The following is a 21,670-nucleotide window of genomic DNA, read 5'->3' on the forward strand; positions in this document are numbered from 1 at the left end:
GAGGAAAATGTCTCCAGGACATGACAGAGGTCTTCATGGCAGCCCCTCCCATCACAAGCCAGGAGGCCTAGGAGGGAAACATGGATTCATGGGCCAGGCCCAGGGCTTTGCTGCTTTATGCAGTCTTGGGACTTGGTGTCCTGCATCCCAGCTATGGCTAATAGGGGCTGATGTACAACTTAGGCCATTGCTTCATGGGGTACAAGCTCTAAGACTTGGCAGCTTCCACGTGGTTTTGAACCTGTGGGTACACAGAAGTAAAGAATTGAGATTTGGGAACCTCCACCTAGATTTGGGTGGATGTGTGGAAATGCCTGGATGTACAGGCAGAAATTTGCTACAGGGGTGGAGCCCTCATGGAGAACCTTTTGCTAGGGCAGTGCAGAAAGGTTGGACCACCCACACAGGGTCCCTACGGGGGCACTGCCTAGTGGAGCTGTGAGAAGAGGGTCACTGTCCTCCAGACCCCAGAAGGGTAGATCCACTGACAACTTGCACTGTGCACCTGGAAAAGCTGCAGACACTCAGCACCAGCCCATGACAGCAGCCAGGAGAGGGGCTGTACCCTGCAAAGCCACAGGGATGGAGCTGCCAAAGGCCATGGGAGCCAACCTTTTGCATCAGCTTGCCCTGGATGTGAGACAGGGAGTCAAAGGAGATCATTTGGACCTTTATGGTTTGACTGCCTCACTGGATTTTGGACTTGCTTGGGACCTGTAGCCCCTTCATTTTGACCAATTTCTCCCATTTGGAGTGAGTGTATTTTCCCAATGCCTGTACCCCATTGTATCTAGGATGCAACTAACTTGCTTTTGATTTTACAGGCAGAAGGGACTTGCCTTGTCTCAGATGAGACTTTGGACTGTGGACTTTTGAGTTAGTGCTGAAATGAATTAAGACTTTGGGGGACTGTTGGGAAGGCATGACTGGTTTTGAAATGTGAGGACATGAGATTTGGGAGGGGCCAGGAGTTGAGTGATATGGTTTGGCTGTGTCCCCACCCAAATCTCACCCTGTATTGTAATAATCCCCACATGTCAAGGGTAGGGCCAGGTGGAGATAATTGAATCATGGGAGTGGTTTCCCCCATACTGTTCTTGTGGTAGTGTATAAGTCTCACGAGATCTGATGATTTTATAAATGGGAGTTCCCTTCTGCAAGGTCTCTTGACTGCCACCATGTAAGACAAACCTTTGCTTCTACTTTGCCTTCCACCATGATTGTGAGGCCTCCCCAGCCATGTGGAACTGTGAGTTCATTAAACCTCTTTTTCTTTATAAATTACCCAGTCTTAGGTATGTCTTTATTAGCAGTGTGATAACAGACTAATACAGTGTGTGTGTCTGTGTGTGTGTTTGGGGGGGCATTATAAAAATTTTCCTGACACTTAAATATATATAATATAGTAGTAGTTAGATTTAGTTTCCTCTTTGGCTATCATGTAGCTTTCTGGCAAACTTTTTAATCCTACAAATGTTGGGATATGTGGCCAAATCCTCTGTTTTAGGAGGCTTAGGGTGGGGTCCTAATTCTACATGTTTCGATTTCCAGGGAACATCCAGGGCTAAGGATGACAGACCTGAGGACCCATAAAGTTGAGGAGACCTCAGATCAGAGCCTTGTATTAACCTCAAATCAAAGGATTGTTCATTGCTGCACCATGTATGATAATAAAATGCCAGAAACAACCTAAAGACCAATCAGTAGGTGACTGGTAAAATTAATTATGGCCCATCTGTACAGAGCGTTATTATACAACCAACCAAAAATGATGAAGTAGAACCAAGTACTGTACAAGCTTTTTACATTCATGATTTTATTTAATCCTTAACAAATCTGTAAGGTAGGCACTATTATTATCATCTCCAGTTTTTGTATGAAGAAACAGAATCAGAGAAGTTACTTGTTCAAAGTCACAGTGCTTGATAATATCAGAATTTTAATGCAGGACCTTGGACCCTGAGTGGGTGGGGATTTTAGTAACCATGCCCTGCTTCTCTCTGAACCAAACATGTCATCTAGTTTACTCTTCCTGGAATGCTTTTCCCTTCTCCGTCCTTTGCTTTTTCATCTCCTGTTTATCCTTAAGATCTTATCTCCAATGCCACATCCTCAGGCATGAGTTCCTGACTTTTCTGAGTAGCTTACATACCTTTATTATTTTCTCCTATTATGTGTACTTCTAATTAGAGCCTGGATATTTCTGATGACTTACATGATCATTGGATTATTGTCTTTCTCCCACTATGCAGGAAGCTCCCTGAGGATAGGGTTCTTACACATTCTTATACTCTCTTCTCTCAGCACAGTGTCTGATGCATAGCTGTCACTCAATAAATATTTGTTGAATAAATTAAAGAGGAACACAGAAGTACTCAAACCAGCTCAAGAAATGAGTAGCTCGTTGTAAGGCCATGACTCATGAGCATCCCGGACAGGGACTGCAGAGGTTCAGGAGATGTAGTTATTCTTCCGGCCTCTCCACGGCTGAATAGTCACAAGGTTCCTGCTTTTTCCCTTTGCATTTGCTCCAATTGTTCTTATTCCTTATGGACAGCTTCCTTTGCTTCAGCTTGTTCCTGTCCAGTAATAATTGCCCCATCTTTTTTACACCAGGCTTTCTGCTTCTGAAGCTGCTAATGATCAACCCTTATTCCCAATGCACTAAACCCAGCTCACCATCTCAAGCTGAGCCACGTCAGTCATAAGCACAGCCAGCCTATGAATGAGTCACACTGGTCCTGATTGAGGTAGGTGAGGGAATGAGTCATGCAGAGAGAAATGTAGACATCCAGCAAAGCAGATTCTGTGACCAGGATAGCCCTCTGCCTGAAGGAGGTATGTGTTGTTCAGATACACTGAAATATGGTTTATATCACCTGCTAAAAATCTCAGTCTCTTAAAATTTCTCATCCCTGTTTTGAATATGCCTATACATTTTACTGTTCAGAGAGGAAAATAAAAGGGAATCTGAACTCAAAAGATGACATGAGAAAGATATACATTTTCTGTTCAGTATCTTTTGGTTATTTTTGTTGTGGCTATTATTCTTTTACAACGGTCTCTTCATATTGTGCCATCTCACTTTGCACCTTGGCTTAGAAGAAATTCATCGTGGTTGTCAGTGTTATCTTGGGGTTTCTTGAGCTCAAAAGATGATGCTAACCAAGTTACCTTTTAAGGAGAATCATGGTCTCAAGTCTCATCCTGGTAAGCTTTCCTTCTGGATGAGGCTTAAACAGGGAGATCTGTAGGGAGCTTTCTGGGCAACTACCTGGGTCAAGACTGAAATAGTCACGAGACCTTTATAGTGAAGTTGCAATATCAAAATGACCAGTTTGTGTAATTGACTATGCAAGTCGGTCAATTCAATTAAAAATAGTCAGTGATTCTAAGTTGCATAATTGGAATCTTATTCTGCAAGACATGGGCTTCTTTAAGAACATTGAATAACAGTTTTTCTGAGTGTCACTAGTTCCTTCAGCACTTCATGAAGTGGGGTGTGTGCACCCATTTGTGTGTGTTGGGGCTTGAGGATAGGAAGGGTGAAGAGGAAATACCTTGTCAGTGCCATCCTGCTCCCTTGTAACTATCAGGCTATTCTTGTAAGTTTTTGACTCTTTAAAATAAATTTTAGCTCATTTAAAAAAATTAAAATGTTTAAATATATTTTATAGTTGCAAAAATAATACATGCCTGTTGTAATTTCAGGCCCAAGTCCACTTCCTAGGTGTTGCTTGTAACAGTTTGACATGTCCTTAAGGAACTTTTCAATGCACATATAAACATATACTAATGACATTTATTTTAAAAATAACTATACTACAGTTTTTTTGCCATATCAATATAGCATCTTCCTATCTAAGTATGTATCATTCTACCTCATTCTTTTCAATGCTACATAAAATTCCATATATTCTCCAATTTATTTACTCATTTTTCTATGGTTGCACACTTAAGATGATGACTCTTCACAAAAAGAGAAAAAAAACCAGGTTGTAACAAATGACTGGGGTGTGTGTGTGTTTACATAGACGTTTAAATTCTTCCTCATGCTTCTATATAAATGAAAAATTTCACTTTCTTATGAAAACCCCAAGAATAGGGCCGATAGTTCTTTATAGAAGTTGACGCTTTCTGAATGGTTTCTTTTTCCTTTTTTGCCAGTTAATTCAACAACGTGTAGAGTTTATTCCTTAAGTGAAGTGGGCATTGTGTGAAACATTCCATTGCTTAATTACCTCTGAATCACTTGTCATAGACCTAATAAAAATGTACACCCATGGCCGTGAATGCTTAAACACATTTGCTGCAAGGAGAGTAAGCTGTTGAGAGAGCAGTACGGGAGGATGTTAAATGTCGGGTCTTGTTTAGGATTTCAAACACTTTCTCCACACTGGCAATGAAGTGCCTCACCCAAGACCTGTGGGTTGGGAGTTACAGAGCTGGTACTGGTGGTCTTCAGAGAATCCCAGGCCCTTGTCTGAACATGTAGGGGTTGGGGGCTAGAGACTGGAAGAGGGGAGTGTTTGATGTTATTTATAAAATATTTATAAAATATCGGCCTCTGGCCTTCTTTCAGAAAACTTGTTTGCATTAAGTTCAACAAATAGTTACTGAAACCCTACAATATGCACATTCTTGGTACTGAGATCAAGTGGTGATCAAAGTAGAGGCGAGTGACAGAGAGGGGTGGGATGGTCAGTGGTCAGGGGAAGTTCCTCTTCAGAGGAGCCAGAGAGTAGGGTTTAAATGAGGTGAGTAAATGGGCCAAGCAGTATCTTGGGATAGATCATCTGTTTAGGACCAAGGATCATCCATTAGTTCTCCTGGTGAAGATGCTGCCTTCGTAGACTTGATCTTGGGAGTTTCTTCACTTTATGGGGAGCAAAATTTTTGAGAGATTTCCCCATAAGTAATCCTTGTTGTAGCTTTGCTATCCAACATAAGTACTCAATATCTACGTGAGGCTAGTAGATACCGTATTAGACAGCAAATATAAACCTTTCTATCTTTGTCAAAAATGGAGAGTGTTGTACTAGAGAATTTTTAATGGTTAGACGCATTATTGCCAATAACAACAATACTGATGATCATATGTAATGGTAATTAATGATACTGATATTATTTATCATTTACTAGGCACTTTACATATATTATCTTATGCCAACCTCATCAAAACCCCTTTTAAACAGGTAGATTTACTCTCATTCTACAAATGAGAATTCTCAGAGAGTTGAATAAGTTACCCAAGGTAGTACTGCTAATAAATGGGAGGACTGGGGTTACAACACATTTTGGCTGAAATGAATGCCCATGTTCTCAGTCACTGTAGTATGTGGCTTATGCTGCTTTTAGATCCGTGGGATAGTTCCCAGAGCTGAAAAAAATTCCCAGAAGGGACAGCCAGGATGGCTTTTAGTAGGGAGATGACTCTTCATTCTATTATGGAATAACTGGAATACTCAGTTAACCTATCAACCACTTTAAACTTCTCTTTAGCTGAAAGTCTAATGAAAATTTCAACTGGTGTCCCCCTTCTCAATATACTTTGCTGTTATCTGCTGATATATGTTTTATATCATATGCATGAAAACTTGTAACTGTACAGATGTACGGTGTCTATAGAGTAATAGGAGTCCCTGGAGTTGTGCAAGAAGCAATCTGAACAATGCTAGGTAGTGGCTAAGTTCTATGTGGTCTTTTGTTAAGTGTAGGGAGACTTTAAGTCTTCCTAAAAGTAAGTGACTGAAGCTTGTCTAAGAAAAAGTAAAATATTTAACAGGTGCTCGTCAGTGATTCCTGCAGAAACCACCCACACATGCTGATATTTCAGGGCTGGGACTCATTCCCACTCTACAGGCTCTTGATGGCATGACTCAGCTGTCATGAGGCCCGAGACATAACTTAAAGCATAATTTGTCACTGCAGCCCACAGTCAAGAAATATTAGGGCTGAGCAGATCCGGAGTAAGGAAGGTGGAGGCAGGGAAGAAGAGGAGGAAGAGAGAATAAGCTAGAACAAGAAGTCTAGTAATAGTAATGACAACCGCCATTCATTGAGTCCCTATTGTTTACCAGTCACTGGAGAAGTTACTTTACAACAATCTCATAAGGTAGGTTTTGTTACTTCAATTACAAATGGCAAAGCAAACTAATAGAGTTAGCACAACAGCAAGCAAGTGAACCTAGGTATTCCTGATCCCAAGATTGTAGTCTTTCTTTGAGTCAAATCAGAGAGACAGAGGGTCCTAGAAAGTGAATGGTCAAAGTATAGCGTTCAGTTGTTGGGAAAACCAATCAGGGGCCCTTATTAGAAATGAGTAGAAGAGGTAAAGTTGAGACAAGGACCTCTACTTCCAACTAAGATGAGAGACTTTTCTTCTTGCTTGAAATAAGCAAAAAGGAAACAAAATATATAAAACAATGGGTTTTCAAGACACTGGACATCAGACAATGGACAGTGATCCCTGACATATGGGAAACAAAAACCGTGAGCCCTACATTTGCTTCAGAAACCTGCAAACCTGAGAGAGTTTCCAGATCATGGCACAAAAAAGGAACCGAGGGTGGAGCCCAGCAAACTCCTTGAATTGAGAAGATGGAAATGAAAGTTTAGAGAAATCAGGGTGGGAGAATTTTTAAGAAGTGGGAGAGCACTGAATAGAAGAGAACTGCAGAGATCTGCAGAGAATTACAGAGTATTCAACTGAATACTGATCAGCACATGCACATGACTAAATTACCCAAGGTCATGGAAAAGAACCACCACCACCACCAAAAAAAAAAAAATGGTGAGTGATAACAGGACCTGACATTTATATAGGGCCAGAGACGGTGCTTGCTCCCACCAGTGAGATTGGAAAACCTCATGATTTAATGAACATGGGTAGAGTATACAGAAGGGTCTCGCTTCAATACTGGGGAATAATCATCTCAAGACTGAGCATTTCTTGCATCTCATTTAACAAATCTTAAAATCCAGACATGAAAGGATCAAACTGTTTCCAAGTAACTAACTGCATCTCAGGACAAAACTTGAGAATATCAGAAAGAATACAAGAATAGCCAGCATTCCACAATAGAAAATTCATAATATTTGCATCTAATAAAAATTGCCAAGCATGCAAAGAAGCAAAAACGCCTATAACCCAGAATAAAATTTAATTAATCAAAATGGATCCAGAACTGACATAGAATTATCAGAATTAGAATGATCAGAGAAAGGTATATTAAAATAGTTATTATAACTGTAATGTATATATTCAAAAAGTTAAGTAGAGGCTTGGAAGATAGTTTTTAAAACATCCAAAATATATATTTTTTAGCTGTATAATTATACTCTATAAGTTGAAATTAGTGACCTGGAAGACATGAAAGTAGAAATTATACAAAATGAAATACAAAGGGAAAAGAAAATTTTAAAAATAAACAAAGCATAAATGAACCATGGAACAACTTCACATGGCCTAATATATATGCAATTGGAGTCCTAGAAGAAGACAGAAATGGACAGAAAAAGTATTGGAAGTAATGATGGATGAAAATGGCTAAAAACTATAAATTCACAAATCTAATCATTTCAACAAATTCCAAACACAAGAAACTTAAAGGAAACTACACCAAGTTATGTCATCATCAAATTGCTGAAAACTATTGTTAAAGAAATCTTAAAAGCAGCCAGAGAAAAAGAGCATAATGTAGAGAGGAACAAGTATAGGAATGACAGCAGATTTCCTGCTGAACAATACAAGTGACAAGGCAGTGCAGAAACATTATTAAAGTCCTGAAGAGGGAAACTGTCAATCCATAATACTATACCTAGAGGAAATATATTTCAAAAAAAGGGCAAAATAAAGATGTTTTTAGACATGCAAAAGCTGAGAGAATTTACCTGCAGACTACTAAAAATGTAAAAGGAAATTCTTCAGGCAAAAGGAATATAATAGCAGTTGAAAATATGAATGCACACAGAAAAATGAAGAGCACCAGAAATGGTAACTATATGAGCAAATACCTAGAGTTTTAAAAAATTATTTAAATGTCTTAAAAGACAATGGACTCTTTACAAAAATAGTAACAATGTAGCATGAGTTTTATATCATATGCATGATTAAATGTGTCATGATAATGCGAAGTTTGGCAGGGGAGGAATAGAATTATACTATTGTAAAGTTTTTATACTGTATGTAACATGCTATGATATCATTTGAAGGTAGACTGTGAGAAGATGTATACTATAAACCCTACAATAACCACTAAAATAACAAAACAAAGAATTATAGTTAATAAAATGATAAAAGAGATAAATAATATGAAATATTCAATTAACCTAAAAAGGCATAAAAAGAGGGAAAAACCCAAGTAATATGCAGGACAACTAGAATGCACATAGAGAGATTTAAATTTAGCAATATAAATTATCACATTAAATACAAATGGCCTAAATATCCCGATTAAAAGACAGAGGTTATCAGATTGGATAAAAAAGCAATGCCCAATTGCATTCTGCCTACAGAATTGCACTTTTAATGTAAAAATACAAACAGGTTAAATGTAAAAGGATGGAAAAAGATACACAATTCTCATTTGAGGTTTCCATATTTGTGAATTAGCTTACTTGGTAAGATTTACTTGTAACTTCAAAATAAATACTCTTGGTGATTTTGGGGCCATTTGTGGAGATGAACAGAATAGCAAAAAATTTGAGTCACCTAACACCCCATTACTGGCTAAGAACAAATAAGGCAACACTTTGCGTTCTTGTTTTAGCTTTTAAAAAGAGATAACCAGAGGATAAAGAAAGTAGGGCATAGTACAGTGTAGTGCAAGAACACTCTTGGGTCAGTTGAATGAAATTTGAATCCTAACTCTGTCACTCATTAGTGACAACACTCAGTTAAGTCACTTAACACTGTTGAACCTTATTTTCTTTTTTTAAATATCAAGCAAATAGAATACATCATGATGAACTGCTTTTAGGATTTAAGATTATAATTTATGTGAGATATGTATATACATATTTCTTTTACGTGCAATGGTTCAATATTTGCTACTTCAGTGTTCACAGTGACTTTATAAAACACAGGTACCACAAATGATAAGAATAGACTGTAATTTACTAACACCAGTCAAAAGAAAGTTGGAACAGTTATATTAATGCCAGAAAGGTAAGTCTCAGGTCAAAGAATATTACTAGAAAGAAAGGTTGTAATTTCATAGTCATAATGGAGTCAATTCTTTAAGAGAATATAACGGTCCTGAGGGTTTGTGTCCTTAATAACAGAACTTCAAAATACCTGGGCAATAACTGATAACATTATTTAAAAAGTACACATATGCAACTATAGTCAAATATATTAAATAACTATTTCTCAGTAATTTCTAGAATAACTAGACAGAAAATCAGTAAGAATATAAATATCTGAACAACACTTTCAACCCACTTGACCTAATTAAGTTTTATAAAATGCTCCACTGAGTGAAGGTACAATATACATTCAGCATTTATCAAGTTAGACTGTATTCTGGACTACAAAACAAGATTTAATACGTTTACAAAAGATTTAAATCATGCAAAAATATGAAATTAATTTATAAATCAATAACATAAAAATTTCTGGGAAATCTCCAAAGTAACACACTTTTAGACAACCCACAGGTCAAAGAAGAAAACAAATGAAAATTAGAAAGAATTTTGAACTAAATAAAAGTAAAATGCAACACATTAAATTTACAACATACTGCTAAATAATACTTAGAGTGAATTTTATAGTATTAAATGCTGATATTAGAAGAGAACGAACGTCTTGAATTAATGACCACAGCTTACAGGATAAGAAACGAGGGAAAAAACCCAAATTAAACTTAAGATATGTAGAAAAAATATTAGAGCAGAAATCAATAAAGTAGAAAGCAGATAATAAATAGAAAAAAATAAAACTAAAAGGTGTTTTTTTGAGAAGATTAAAAAATTGATGTGTCTAGTGAGGCTGACTAGAAAATAAAGATAGAAGACACAAATTACCAATATCAGATGTCAGAGGTGACATTAATGTAGATAATACAATTTTAAAAGGTTAATAAGGGAATATTATAAACAACTTTGTATAAATAAGCTAAACAACTTAGATAAAATGGTCATATTCCATGAAAGACACGAACTACCAAAGATTACTCATGAAGAAATATATAACCTATAGATGAGTATCCCTATCTCTATTAAAGGAATTTAATTTTTTGTTTAAAAACCTTCCGTCAAAGAAAACTTTAGATCCAGATGGTTTTATTGAAGAATTCTACCAAACACTTAAGGGGGCAATGATAACAGTTTTATACAAACTCTTATAGAAAACTGAAAAGGGAAAACTATGTCCCGATTCGTTAGGTGAGGTCAACATTAGCCTATATCAAAACCTAAGTAAAATATTACAAGAATAAAAAATTATAGATAAAAATATTTCATGAACATGAATAAAAAATTATAAACAAGATTTTGACAAGTGAAATTTAACTAATATACATATATACACACATGTATGTGCATACACACATATACACACATATCATGATTAATTGGGATTTTTCCCAGAAATGCAATGTTGTTTCAATACTCAAACTTAATTGATGTAATTCACCATATTATAAAATAAAAAATAAAATGTGAGCATTTCAATAGATGCAGCAAAAAGCATTAAAAATATTCAACATTCATTCTTGATTTAACCTCTCAGCAAACTCGTAGTATTAATAGAAGGAAACTTCCTCAGCCTAATAAAGACAGTACAAAAAACCTACAGCTAACATCATACTTAATGTTGAAAGATCAAATGCTTTTCCCTAAGATCAGAAACAAAGCAAAGATGTGTACTCCCACCACTTTTATTCCACATGGTACTAGAGCTTCTAGCCAATAGAATAAGGCAAGAAAAAGAAAGAAAAAACATCCAGATTGGAAATGAAGAAGCAAAATTGTCTTTGTTCGCAGAAGACATGATTATTTATGCAGAATCTAGAAAAAAGCATCTTGAACTGGTAAATAAATTTAGTGTACTTCAAATTTGAGATTAATATAAAAAGTCAATTTGCCACAGACAATTGGAAATCTCAACTAAAAAATACAATTTACAACAGTATCACTAATATTAAGTACTTGGGAATAAATCTGACAAAAATGTAAAGGACCTATGATTTAAAACCACAAAAATAAAGGACCTATGTATGAAAACTATAACACATTTCTGAGAGAAACTAAGCTCTAAATAAATGGAGAGAGAGGTTCATGGGTTGAAAGATTCACTTTTGTATAAGATGTGAATTCTCCTAAAATTTATCTATATATCCAATCTGATCTCAATTGAAATCCCAGTGAGAATTTTTTTTTTTTTTTTTTTTTTTTTTGAGACAGAGTCTGGCTCTGTTGCCCAGGCTGGAGTGCAGTGGCCGGATCCCAGCTCACTGCAAGCTCCGCCTCCCGGGTTTACGCCATTCTTCTGCCTCAGCCTCCCGAGTAGCTGGGACTACAGGCGCCCGCCACCTCGCCTGGCTAATTTTTTGTATTTTTCACTAGAGACAGGGGTTTCACCGTGTTAGCCAGGATGGTCTCGATCTCCTGACCTCGTGATCCGCCTGTCTCGGCCTCCCAAAGTGCTGGGATTACAGGCTTGAGCCACCGCGCCCGGCCGAGAATTTTTTCAACTTTTATTTTTAAATTCTGGGGCTACCTGTGCAGGTTTATTACCTGTGTATATTGTGTGATGCTGAGGTTGGGGTATGAATGATCTTGTCAACCAGTTACTGAGCATAGTATGCAACAATACGTTTTTCAACCCCTGCACCTTTGTTCTCTCCCCCACCCCACCAGTAGTCCCCAGTGTCTACTGTTGCCATCTTTATGTCCATGAGTATCCAAGTCTAGCTCTCCCCTATAAGTGAGAACATGTGGTATTTGGTTTTCTGTTCCTACATTAATTTGCTTAGGATAATAGCCTCCAGCTGCATTTATGTTGCCACAAAGGATGTGATTTCATTTTTTAATGGTTGCATAGTATCCCATGATATATATGTAACACATTTTATTTTTCCAGTCCACCATTGACAGGCACTTAGATTGATTCCATGACTTTGCTCTTGTGAATAGTGCTGCAATGAACACACAAGTGCATGTTTCTTTTTGGTAGAAGGATTTGTTTTCTGTTGGATATATACCCAGTGATGGGATTGCTGGGTTTTGAATGGTAGTTCTGTTTTCAGTTTTTTGAGAAATCTCCAAACTGCTTTCCACAGTGGCTGAAAAAATTTACATTCCACCAACAGTGTATAAGCATTTCCTTTTCTCCACATCTGTTTTTTTTTGACTTTTTAATATAACCGTTCCGATGGGCATGAAATGGTATCTCATTGTGGTTCTGATTTGCATTTCTATAATGATTAGTGATGATAAAAATTTCTTCATATGTTTGTTGGCTGTTTGTCTTCTTTTGAGAAATCTCTGTTCATGACTTTTGCCCATTTTTTAAACTTGGGTTTTTTTTTTTTCTTGTTCTGTTGTTTAAGTTTCTTATAGATTCTGGATATTAGACCTTTGTCAGATACAGAGTTTGTGAATATTTTCTCCAATTCTGAAGGTTGTCTGTTTACTCTATTGACAGTTTCTTTGGATGTGCAGAAGTCCTTTAGTTTACTTAGGTCCCACTTGCGAGTTTTTGTTTTTGTTGCAATTGCTTTTGAGGACTTAGTCATAAATTCTTTCCTAAGGGCCACATCCAGAATGGTGTTTCCTAGGTTTTCTTCTAGAATTTTTACAGTTCCCAACAAGAATTTGGATAGACATCAATAAGCTGATTCTAAAATTCATATGGAAATACAAGGGATCTAGAATAGTCAAAACTACTTTGAAAAAGAAGAACAAAGTTGGTAGACAGATTTTACTTGATTTTAAGGCTTATTATAGACCTATAATAATAAAGACAGTGTGGTACTGGCTTAAAAGATAGATAAATATGTAAACGAAACAGAATAGAGAATCCAGAAATTGACCCGTACATATGTAGACAACTGCTTTTGACAAAGGTGCAAAGCCAATTCAGTGTAGAAAGGATATTCTTTTCAACAAATGGTGCTGAAACCATTGGCTATCCACGTGTAAAGAAATGAACTTTGGTTCATATCCCTAATTATATAAAAAGTTACCTCAAACAGAATCTTAGACCTAAACGTGAAGCCTAAAACCATACAAAGTCTAGGAAAAAAGCCATAGGAGAAACTCTTTGAGACCTGAACTGGGTAAAGATTTCTTAGACACTAAATCAAAAGCATGATCCATAACAAAACAAATTGATAAAGTTCATCAAAATTAACATGTCTCCTTTAAAAAAGACACTGTAGAAGAATAAAAAGACAAGAAGCACACTCGAAGAAAATATTTGCATATCATATATCTGATAAAGAACTTATATCCAGATTATATCAAAAACCCTCAAAACTCATTAATGAGAAATCAAACAACCCAACTAAAAAATGGGCAAAAGATTTGAAAAGGGGCTTCATCAAAGAAAAAATATATGTGACAAATAAGCATCTGAAAAGATACTCAGCATCATTATTCATTAGGGAAATTCAAATTAAAATTATATTGAGATACCACTGCATCCCTAGTAGAATGGGCAAAATTAAAAAGACTGACCAAGCCAAAGATTGGTGAGGATGTGGAGAAACTGGGAATAAACACACACTACTGAAGGGAGGGTAAAATGGTATAACCATGTGGAAAGCAGTTTGGGAGTTTCTCAAAAGTTAAACCTACAGGAACTCTATTTAGCCATTTGCTCAAGATAAATGAGAGCATGTGTTCATACAAAGATGAACATATGAATGTTCGTAGCAGCTTAGTTTTAATATCCCCAAGCTGAATTAACCCGAAGTCAGGCATCAGGTGAATGGATGAACAATCTATGTTTCATTCACATAATGAAATTCTGCTCCTCAATAACAAAGAATGAACCATTGATACATGCTACAACATAGATGAATCTCAAAATGGTTATGCTGCATGAAAAAAGCCAGACCAAAAAGAGTACACACTGGGTGGTTCCATTTATATAAAATTCTGTAAAATGCAAACTAATCCATAATGACAATGCAGATTAGTGGTTGCATAAGGATGAGATAGGGAAGGAGGTGACCTGTGGTAGGGATTACAAAGGAAATTTATCTTAATTGCGGTGATGCGTTTTTTTGTTTTTTTGTTTTTTGTTTTTTTTTTTACAGATATACACGTTTCAAAAGTTATCAAATTTTATACACTAAATATCTACAATGTATTTATGTCAAATATAACTCCTAAAGCTGTTGAAGAAAAAGACTTGAGTTGGTCAACAGGATTCTACAGACTAAGACTGTCACTTCTGATCCTGGGAAAATTGTTATTTTTAAAAAAGTAGCAGTGATCATCATCTCTATTCATATAGTACTTATAATATGCCAGGCATTGCTCTAAATGCTTCACATGTGTTATTTAATCCTCATAACCACCCAGAGGTAGGCACTCTTATGGTCCTCATTTTACCTATGAGGAAATGGAATCACCATAAGGTTAAGTAACTTGTCTAAGGTTTCAGAGCCAGGAGTGGCAAAACTGGAATTTGACCCCCAGCAATCTCGCATCCGTTTCCAGGTTCTTAATTACTGGCAGTAGGTGATACCTACCAGAAGTGCAGAGGCCTGCAGAAAGGGACATGATACTCTTTGGTGAAGCTGGAGCAGGAAGAATTTCCTTATGTAAATATGATTCTAAGCTTTAGCTTTGAGAAAAGAAACGGATTGTAGAGAAAAGCCCCATTCTTTTTTTTTTTTTTTTTTTGAGACGGAGTCTTGCTCTGTCTCCCAGGCTGGAGTGCAGTGGCCGGATCTCAGCTCACTGCAAGCTCCGCCTCCCGGGTTACACCATTCTCCTGCCTCAGCCTCCCGAGTAGCTGGGACTACAGGCGCCGCCACCTCGCCCGGCTAGTTTTTTGTATTTTTTAGTAGAGACGGGGTTTCACCGTGTTAGCCAGGATGGTCTCGATCTCCTGACCTCGTGATCCGCCCGTCTCGGCCTCCCAAAGTGCTGGGATTACAGGCTTGAGCCACCGCGCCCGGCCCCCGAAAAGCCCCATTCTTAAAGCAGAAGTGGAAATTTGTATAGGCTACTGGTTAGGTTTTTGTTTTCTTTCAAAAAATTTTAGTTAGGTTTCATCTCTTATTGAAAATCTTTCCTTATTTCAGTCCAACTCCCCTCCTTTCCATTTAGGCCTTCCTCTGTACTCTCAAAGGTCTAGGGCTAATCAATATCATAGCATTTATCCCATAAGGTTGGAATTATTGGTTTTGTTTCTTTTCCTAGTGTGAAGCCTCCTACAAAATAATAGTAAAGCTAACATGATATGGCACTGCCACTATTCTAAGTATTTTATAAATATTAACACATAATATTTGTCCAACTCTGTGATGGGTATTATTGTTATCCACATTTTGCAAATGTGGAAAGTTAAGCGATGTCACAGAGCAGTGAGTGGCCAAATGAGAACTTTACTGTCTGGCTCCAGGGATGAATTTCTAGTAATAGTTTGGAGTTGTCTCTTCCTGTCTTCATATTTCAGAGCCTAGCACACAATAGGCACTCAACATGGACTTAGTAAACGCAATAGAGTAATGGGTCACCATTCATGTGAGGCTACCAATTTTCACTGGTGTCTAGACACACAGCATCATTCAGCTGAACAGAACACAGGGTTGTGGGAATGGAAAGATAAGATCAATGAGGAAATGAAATATTGATGAATATTCAGAATAGAAGCGTTGGGGTTTTGAGAGAACATGGGATCTTCAGGCAGTGTTTTTATTCTTCTTTTGCTGCTGTCTGGCTTTCCCTTTCCTATGAATAAAGTCTCTACAGCTGAGAATAATTCATACTTTATTTAAAATCCATTCTCTGTGCACTGGCTGCAGCAGTAATTCTCTCATTACATTCCAGGTTTCTTTTTAATCATCTTCTAGGTAAATGAGTCAAGTTCTTCACTGGGGCCAAAGGTTGGATTCACCCTCTAAGGATAAGATTTCCAGGATACATGACTGATCCGCAGCCTGTAAGCCGTGGCCACACTTACTTTTTGTTCCTGTATAATTGAAATCTATCAATTAGATACTATTAAAGAGCCCAATGCAAATTGTAAAAATTTTTTTACAGGAAATGAGCCTTTCCTCTGAAATAGAGAGTCTCCTCCTTTAATACTGCTGCTTTGTACTGTAATGATCCAGCCTTCGCTGCAAGAAGCCATTTGCTGCGTTACTTAGAGGCAGTTTACAAAAGGGTTTTGATCTCTGCCTTACAGCTTTTAAAGCCGAGGGAAATCTAAGTAGAATGGAACCAAATTAGAGATAGGGTGGGTTTGAAACACAGTCCCCCGCTCCTCTCAGATTCAAAATCTGCCCTAACATAGGCTTGTTTATTTTTATCACACAGGACCTCAGTTAGAGTCCTCTGGTTGTGTTGCAATATTCCCTCATCTTCTATTACCACCAAGCAGAAGCACCTAGATATCTTCAAACTTCCTTGAAACTCCATTAAATGCAAATTCATTATAAATGGTCTCAGGAACAAGGAGGAGGCAGAAACCCAACAGACAGAGCAACCAATCAACCAAAAGCCAAACAAATAAAATCAACAGAAATATTTGAGGGGCTGGATCTGACCTGAAAAGGCTTTACTATTTACTTCTCACAGTGCAGTTTGATAGTCTCAGACATCATGATTTTAGACTGCAGTAGCGCTGAAATGATCAATTATGCAGGTGTTCTAATGAAATTAAGCCTCATTTACTTTGTACTTTACATTCATTCACTGGAGCTGAGGCTCTCTAAGCTCTCTAAGATACAGGATTATTTTAGATATGTATAATTTCTATACATGTCTCCTTTGAGAATATTGCAAAACCCTAGATGTGTAGAATTGTTTAAAACCTGCTTGTTTATTTCAGCTGGGGAATTTTCTTCATGATTAAATGATTCATTTTATTCAAGGCTTATGACCAAACTTAACTAAGATTTCTATGTTCCAGTTATTAAAGCAGAAAATTCAAGCGTGCAAACAGCTAAAACCCAGCCAGGTATTTGCAGTGGTATTAGAATATCTTGTAGCCATCAGTAACTAAAATGAGAAGCTGGAAAAGAGAAAGCCAAAGGACTCCGATTATCTTTTCCTTGCAGATTGAGGTAAAATTTCCTGCCTCTGTACCAGGAAGTTGTACCGGTTTCCCAGAATGCATCACTTAGAGACACTATCTTTGTTTCCATTTCTGACATAACAGCTATTAGAGGGAAAGGTCTGTTTTTGGAAGCCAGAAAAGGATATCCCATCACAATAGAAGAGGATACAGACCCTGAGACCCTCTCTGAGACCCTTGCAGCTCAGCAGCAGCAATTAGTGATGCTTCTTATTAGGGTGGCTGCCTTTTTTCTTCTTTCTTTCATCCTTCTCTCTCTTTTTTTTCACTCCCTTCTTCCCCTCTCTTCCCCATCTCCTTCATTCCCTTTCCTTCCTTCTGCTCCTTTTCTCTAATTTCCATTCATTGCATACATAATTAAGCTCCTACTACATCCCAAGAACTCTTTAAATGCTGGGATATACTTAGTGAATGAAACAAAGTCCCTGCCCTCGTGGAGCTGACAGTCTGGTTAGGGAGACAGATAATAAGCAAACAAACAAGTCAATACATAATAGAATGGCAGGTACTATGAAGAGTGAATTAAAAAAGTATGATAAAGTGGGAGAGGGACGAGGTGCTCTTTTAGATTAGTGTTTGCAGAAGGCATCTCTGATGAGGTGAAATTTGGATAGAAAGATGTATTAGTCCATTCTTGCATTGCTAAAAAGAAATACCTGAGACTAGGTAATTTATAAAGAAAAGGTTTAATTGATTCACAGTTTCCCAGGTTGTACAGGAAGCATGGTGGCTTCTGCTTCTGAGGAGGCCTCAGGAAACTTACAATCACGGTGGAAGATAAAGGAGAAGCAGCATGTCTTACATGGCAGGAGCAGGAGGAAGAGAGATGGAGGAGAGGTGACACACACTTTTAAACAATCATATTTCATGAGAATTCACTCACTATCATGAGAACAGCACCAAAGGGATGGTGCTAAACCATTCATGAGAAACCTGTCCCAATGATCCAGTCACCTCCCACCAGGTCCCATCTCCAACACTGGGGATTACAATTCGACATGAGGTTTGGATGGGGATACAGATCCAAATCATATCAAATGGAATGAGACATTTTGATGTCTAAGGGAAGGACATGGGAAGTAGGGAGCAAGGACATAAATGGGAGAACAGGGTCAGGGCTCAGATTATGTGGGTCCTTGGAGGCCTTAGGAAGAGCTTAGGTTTGTATTCTAAGCATGATAGAAAGTCATTTAAGAGTTGAGAGAAGAGAAGTGAAATGACTGGTTTCATATTTTAAAAGGAACAGTTCAGGTGTTGACTATCAAGGGTGCATTATAAGCATGGTGCCCCATGCCATTCAGTCATTCAATCCTCCAGCCTTTACTGGGTGTGATGCTACTTCAAATCAGGCACTTGGCTAACATGGGGACTGTAAAGTAGACAGAACACGATCTCTTCCTTCACAAAGCTCAGAATAGGAAAGATCTCTCAACTATTTAAGTGTATCCTCAAGGTCTACTGTCCACTGTCCACATGGTGATTTCTCTGATTTTTTAATGTATCAATCTAGACGCTGACTCTGGAACCTCTTTGCATTCTCCCAAAACAAGCCATCTACAACAGACACATTGGTAAACCATGCAAAACTTACTTAAGATTTCATAGACTAGATTTAAGAAAGTGTTTATATCACGCACTTTCAAGATCTTTGGATCTCGTTATACTTTTGTGTGGCCTGCCACAGTTTTGTGGATGCTAGCAGAAGACATGAAACTCCTGGGTCAGAGACAAAGGGCATTTTGTTATTCACAGCAATAATAATTGTCAGAGTTTCAGCATTTGCTTTGGTTCCCTGAGCCAAATCCTACAGGGTGACACAAAGAAAGCCAGATGACATCTGCACATGCAGCACATTGATTGTAAGAGAAGAACCCCAAATTTATGAAACTTGAATTTTTTAGAATTTAATTTTTAAATTTTTTTTTAGAGATGAAGTCTCACTTTGTCACACAGGCAGGAGGCGGTGGTGTGATCATAGTTCACTATAGTCTTGAGGTAATCCTTCCACATCAGCCTGCCTAGTAGTACAGGCTTCACCATGCCACCATGCCTGGCTATTTTTTTTTTTCAGTTTTTAAGAGAGGAGGTTTCCCTGTGTTGCCCAGGCTAGTCTCAAAGTCCTGGTCTCAAGTGATCCTCTTGCTTCAACCTCCTGATTAGCTGGGATTATAGGCCCCAGACACCATGCTCAGCTGAAACTTGAATATTTTCTAATGGGCAATAAGCCTGCCAGATATTTGCTCTGGGGGAAATATTGTCTTTTTTATATTAGAAATGAACAAATCTGCCATTTGCTCTGGAAGGAGACACTGCCTCTAACTTCCAAAGCTCTTTGCTATACAAGTGTCCTTGGAAAGATAGTCTGAGACAAAGGTCAGTGCAGAAACACAAGAGACCAATGGAGAGCTAGCCTTCCATCACATGCTTGATAATAAGTTCCTCAAAACCTTCACTGCATTTCATTGAGTTCCATAATTTCTCTCTCCTACATCCTCACTGGCATTTTTCTTCCTTTCTCCTTCCTACTTCCTCTACAGAGCATTCGGCCTTTTTTTTTTTTTGTTTTTCTTTTTTCTATTATCTGAGCAATTCAGCTTTACTACCAAACTTGAATGGCCATATTTATATGAATCCAAAGTCTCCCATTTTCCTTAGAAGGTGGTTTCACAGTCTTTTCTTAATAACCTAGAATGCTCTTTGGGGTTCATTGTTTATTCAAGTGGCTTATGAAAGTATCTCGTCCAAATCTATACTTCTCCCCGTAAGAACATAATTTTAGCATGCTGTGAATGCTCTTATAAAAAGTTTGTCCTGGGTATAGTGAGGATGTGAGTTGAGAGAAGTCAGTTTTTCCAGAGTGAAGAGAATGGGAATTGGTGTGAATGATTTGCAAGAGGAGAAGGAGCCATAGTGTTTGTAATGATTGCTTACATGCTTCCTAATTTTCTGCTTCTTGATGTATCTTAATCTACTTTACCATTCTTCAGTGGTTGGGCTTTTGGATGAGTTCCAGTGTCTTATAGTTGTAGAGAGCAAAGTAATCATGTCTTCAATATTACTGTGTTCTGAACATGATTGAAAATGTGCTGGGTGCCTGACCTGGTGTTATTCTGGAGTTAATGAGGTAAATAAGGCATACTTTTATTTTCAAAGAGCTTATAGTCTAGTGGAGCAGACAAACTTAGGTGTGCAAACAGATCACTGACTATCATAGAGAGAACTTAGTACTTGTTGAGTTAATAGTTGCTCAATGAATGGGCCAAACTTCTGTTCAGTGTCTATTGGATTCACTGGGGTGAGCTCCCATGGAATGATGGGCTTCAGATAAGTGCTGAGTCTGGAGGATGAAGGAGGGAAAGGGGAGGCCCACTAGGCAGGATAAATGGAGAGAGTCAGATGAAGAAGTGAGAATATGTGGGGTGGCTTTGAGAAACAAATTAGTAGTTTGGTTGGGTCGTGGAGAGAAAGGTTGGGGAGTGTGGTTTGAGATCGAACAGTGGTGGACTTTGAATAATAGGCTTTGGTCTTTTGAACGATGTGAGGAGACCCTGAAAATTATTTTTTTCAAAGAGGCATGACATCTTTTCTCAGATGTGGTGCATATTTGAGATCAAAAACTATTAATCTAATGGTTTAAAATACCAAATGGGAAATTCTTGGTGGCGTGATTGAGACGACATAGGGGAAGTTCAAATTGTATGTGTTTTAAATCTTTCTGGAAAGCAGAGTAGTTAAATAATCATTTCAAATGAATAAAAAACCCTTAAAATAATTTAAGGGTTCTCTTAAATAATCAGAGAACCCTTTTTTGGGGGTGAAGTCACAAAATAATTTCCCTTCATGTAATGTAGGGATCCAACCTCTGTGCTCTTGGGAAACACTGGCAGAGAAGATACCTGGGAGGTGTCAGAGAGCAGCTCTTCTTTCATCGGCTTTGTGCTTCCATCGTGGTGTTTGCCTGTGTGTATTTGTGTGCTTCTATTCAGGCACAATCTAGAATTGATGAAGATGTGCTCATTAATCAACGAGTCTCTTTGGATTTCATAACCACGTTTGACTTTTACCAAATTTGTTATTTCAAAGCAGTAAGCCCAGTCTGTCACCACTTTCTGCACTGGCTCCTGTGATCAAGAATGAGTTAAGCATAGGAACGATTCTCTAATGTGGCATCCTATGGTGTGACAAAGCTAAAAAAGAAAAAAAAAGGAATTTATAGTCAGACAGACTGGGTCCAAATTCCAGCTCTTTTATTTACTAGGGATGGGACTTGGGCCAAGTTACCTAATAGCTTTGAACTTCATGTTTTCCTTGGTACAAATTATACAAAACACAACCCAATTACAGGATTTTGAGAGTTAACTGGGACAAAGTTTTAGTATGCAATGGCCTCCATCCCTCCCTTCTTTGTAT

Source organism: Chlorocebus sabaeus, chromosome 2, assembly GCF_047675955.1.
Source record: "Chlorocebus sabaeus isolate Y175 chromosome 2, mChlSab1.0.hap1, whole genome shotgun sequence".
NCBI classification, from domain to species: domain Eukaryota; kingdom Metazoa; phylum Chordata; class Mammalia; order Primates; family Cercopithecidae; genus Chlorocebus; species Chlorocebus sabaeus.